This window comes from Tuber melanosporum (assembly GCF_000151645.1).
Source record: "Tuber melanosporum whole genome shotgun sequence assembly, scaffold_92, strain Mel28".
Taxonomy (NCBI): domain Eukaryota; kingdom Fungi; phylum Ascomycota; class Pezizomycetes; order Pezizales; family Tuberaceae; genus Tuber; species Tuber melanosporum.
The window spans coordinates 191,824-196,223 of record NW_003299142.1 but is presented as its reverse complement, the minus strand read 5'-3'; positions in this window follow the sequence as shown (position 1 = coordinate 196,223).

Genomic DNA, 4,400 nt, shown 5'->3' with positions numbered 1-4,400 from the left:
TCTTGTACGAAAACACCTCCCCGGGTACTTGTGCTGGTTGATTCATTTGGTCCGGGATCACATATATCGATGAGCAAGTCGTTGTGGATTTGTTCCAAGCCTCTCCGCTTGAGCACTCGTACAACACTGTAGACTTCAACCGTTACATTGGCTACGCTGCGAGCCACCCGCCGAAACACATTGCCGGGCAGGCTGGGCTTGCACCGACAAAAGCAGAGGGACCTTGTGTCCTTTTTTTCTTTTCTTTTCAGCTACAATGATACGGCTTGGGATACGGGATACGGTGCGATGCGAGTACGGCAGACAAAGATAGGCCACAGATTTAGCACGACAGATAGGAAAAAAAAGAAAGGAAGGAAAAGAAGGCAGGGCGAGAGCTTTTCCTTCCTCTCTATCTCCTTTCCCGTACCCCTACGGTACGTCGTTCTCACGCGCAAGCGGGCTGTGGAAGGGTCCCCTGGGCTCGATTCCAGGCATGGCGGGAATGCCACGAGGTTATTCACCCGGAACATGGGATGGGCTGACAGAATACCGGTAATCCAGAAAGCCATTTTACTTCCATTCCTTTTTCCCCTCCCCTGACCATTATCAAGGTTAAGCACCCACGTGCGTTCTTAACTGAAACGGTACTTAAGCTGAGAGAGCATTTTGAAAACCTTGCCACCGGAGTTGCAATAGGGCGGCGTGCGCAAAATCCTGCAACACCATTTTCAGAAGTCGGGTTAGATCCACGTCACAATAGCAATATACCGGTAATCGGACTGAGCCGCTTTACCGATACAGTAAATCAATTTCGGAAGGCACAGAAAGAGCTTGTTGCGTAATAAGCGATGGGATCTCTCTATGCACTGCTTGAACTGTGGTTCAACCATTTTCATTTCCAGAACAAGGAGAGTTTTTCCGGGTTTGAGATTTGTTTGCTTAGAACGAGCGCCAGATTACCTATGATACGACCGATGGTGGTTTTTCCTACCTCTATGTTTCACTTAAGAACACAGGCTAATGTTTGACATAGATATTGCAGTACTCGAGTACTGAGCGCGAATGGGGTACAGTAGGTTAGGGTTGTGTAAGAGAACCCGCCGGGCCTGCGGTGCTGTGCGCCCAAAGCACTTTTTTGTGGAATTCTAATTGACAAGAAACAACATTTCTTGCGCCCTACCGTTGCAACTTGACGCACTTGGCTTGACCCTCATGTCACGTTGACCAGTTGCCTTACTGTAGGGTAAGGTTACCGCACATGTGCTCTAATCCCCTCCACCAACCCTTCCTCCTCCTCGTCTTCCCCCCACCCGTACCTGCCGTCCCTCGGGCTATTATTCACTCATTTGTTTGTTCCGAATTTGGTGTCTGAAATGGTACGGTATCGTACATACATAGCTGCCCGTTCGACCTCAAAATTTTCGCAGTATCACCTGAACTACAGCTCTATCTCTGAAAGGTCTATTTCGGAACGAACGATTCGTGAATTTGTCTCGGGGACAGACATGCACGCTAGAAGGCGGAACAGCTAGAGGAGTAGGGTTTATCACGGAAAAAGAAATAATATGAAGGAAAGAGGGAGAAAGGGAAGGTGTGATAAGCACAATGTCTTTGAAAACAGATGCAGATAGCTGATGCAGCAGTAGGCGCGCTTGGCAATGATTCCTACGGGGTAAGAGTCTAATGAGGAAAGTAGAACACAAATACAGTATGTGATGCCTTTCGTCTCTTTCCATCGATTGTGAGGAAAGGGGGGCGCAGAAACAGAAAGAGTCTACACCCGGTCAATTGACATGTGGTTATCAAGTTCAGAAGTTCAGAGGGGAGAAAGTGGTTTGCCAGATTTTCTCGTCCCCCCCCCTCTCTCTCTCACGCTCCTTTCCTCATACCGTGCTTTATGCGGTCTGGCATCTTTGATATGTCATGATGTCCGCGGAGGAATGGGGTATGATTGTAATCCTAACCTGTAGCTTTGATTCGAAGGGAATGATACAACGAGGTGTTTTTAACATTTCGAAAAATTGGTTAGTTCGTGGCCTTCATTTTTTTCTTTTTCCTTTTTCACTTTTCTTTACTTTTTTTTCTTTCCTTCCTTCGTTCCTTCCTTAACTTTTTTCCTTTTTTCCCTTTCCCTCTCCCTGCTCCTTCCGCTACTCGAGTACAGAATGCTGTATGACATCTCTTTCCTAAAAGCCTTCCCTCGGGCGCTGCGGAGGTAGAGTCTTGGAAAAGGGTAGAGTTTTGTTGAGTGGCTGGTTCGTTACGCGGCAGCTGCAGGATCAAGGTACTCGTAGTGAGTGCGTCATCGTGCACCTCTTCCCCTCCCTCTAATGAGGTGAGAGATACGGTAACCGTATCTCGAGCACACACTCTCCACTCGCAGTGTCGAAGCATTTTCAAAGAGGAACCGCAACAGGTACTCGAGTATTGCCTATCACCCATACCCAAGCAAAAAGGCCAAACTTTGGTGGTATGCAATAGTAGTCCTTTTTTAAAACGCTTCAGCATTACGAGTACCCGTACCCTTGTGCATTTGCGGTTCATGGCTTTCTCCCCTTCCTCAAAAAAAAAAAAAAAAAAAAAAAAAAAAAATACACCCTTCCCACGGTCTCACGATATAGTATTTGGAACAGAAGGTCACCTGTTCTAGCAACATTTGGCACTGCACAGTGCGCATACATCTCTTGCCGTTCGAAGGATAACTCTTTTGTTTTTTTTCCCCGGAGACATGGTTGGGCCTTTGTAGCGATTGGGGGGAAAAAAGCATAGGGAATGTCTCGCATATAAATCAATGCCGGCTTTCTTTTTTTTACACATTTTTACATTTTTAATTCTCCTTCCTTCTTTAACTGCGAAGAAATGGAAGAAAAAAAGGGCTCATGTTCAGGGCGGGGCGGAAAAGAAGGGAAGGATGGGGAGTGGAATTGTTCCTTGAAAAAAACAGTTTCGCATCCTCAGTTGCTGTGAGGTCGCAGGTCGAATTTCGCTTTATGCTGGTGCCGGTATCAGTAAGGTAGGAGTAGAGCACTCGTCCCCGGTCATAAGTGCTCGAAGGCAGGGGGGGTATATTATCTATGGGCGCTCAGATGGGCGCAGACACATATATTTCTTTATTTAATCCTTGTTTCCGGATACTTATGGTCCGGGACGTGTTACCGGTACAGTACTCGTACTCGTACTATCCTCAGTCCTTCCTCTGAGGCTTTCCACCGAGTTTTGTGCTCGAGTATTGTGCGATTACCATTACCGGCGGGCGTTAGCCATCCTCTCTTGGCTCCCCCTTCTCACGTGTGTCCATACCTCGCATCCGAGCGAGTGGCTATCACGCGGGGAGATCGGAAGTCTTTCCGAAGAGATTTTATTTCCCTCTCGCGGTGCCCATTCATCTATTGATGGAATACCGGTGGCACTTGTACTCGTACTAGTACTGAATGCTTTCTGCATTGCATTGGCACACGAGGTACCATTTGCTTGTACTAGTATGATACTATAAATGTGCCACCTGTTTCCGAATTACTGTGGAGTTGCAGTTGTGACTATAGTTACTCCAATCCTATATAATATCGTGCCCTCATTACGCTACCCGCTGTTCAGAAGAGAGCACTGGGCTGGACTGGACGAGTGCTGCGGTTATTAGGAACCTTTTCCCCCTTTCAGCCCATCATCCTGTTGGAGAGGACTCAAAGTTGTGCTGCTGTAGAACCCTTTCCCCCAGCTAGTCCCTAATCCAGGTTCTGACACCTGTCAGACCCGGCCAGTACGGTTACAAGTACTTCTGCTCTGGACTCCACCCAATCGACGACCGACGCACAGAGTTGAGATGAGAAAGTCAATGACCTGGCCAATGGGGTTTGGAAACGAGGAGGCAAGGAAGAATGGGGGGATGGAAAAAAGAAAAAAAAAACTGATAGCGTGCTCAAACACATTATCGCGGTGTGAACGACCTGCCTTATGGCGCTCATTCGGGTAAAAGAGGCAAAAAACGACGATCCGAAAAAAAAAAGGAAGGAAAAAGAAGACGAAAAAAGAAAAAAGCTGAGATAAAAAAAATGTCTCACTCAAGTTGTGGAAGGAAGGAACAAAAGTGCTGTGTGTGAGACCACGGAACGATCAAACTGGCTGAGCGGGCTTGACGGGCTGGCTGGTGTCTATCATACAAGCGTGGTTGTTCCTTAACACTTTTCACTTTCAAGTTTGAACACTTGTGGTTTGTGGCGTCGAGCCAAAGTCGAGTGCTACCGAGTGCTATCAGATGATTTGAGAACTTTTTGAATAGAATGAGGAAGTATGGTATGGTATGGTATGAGTATGTAAATTAATCAGGCTTGACGACCGGGTATTTTTCTCCTCCTTCCTCCTCCTCCATGAAGGGGAAAGAAGACCCAGGAGCACGAGCGGGATCCGAAAACCGAATGTTA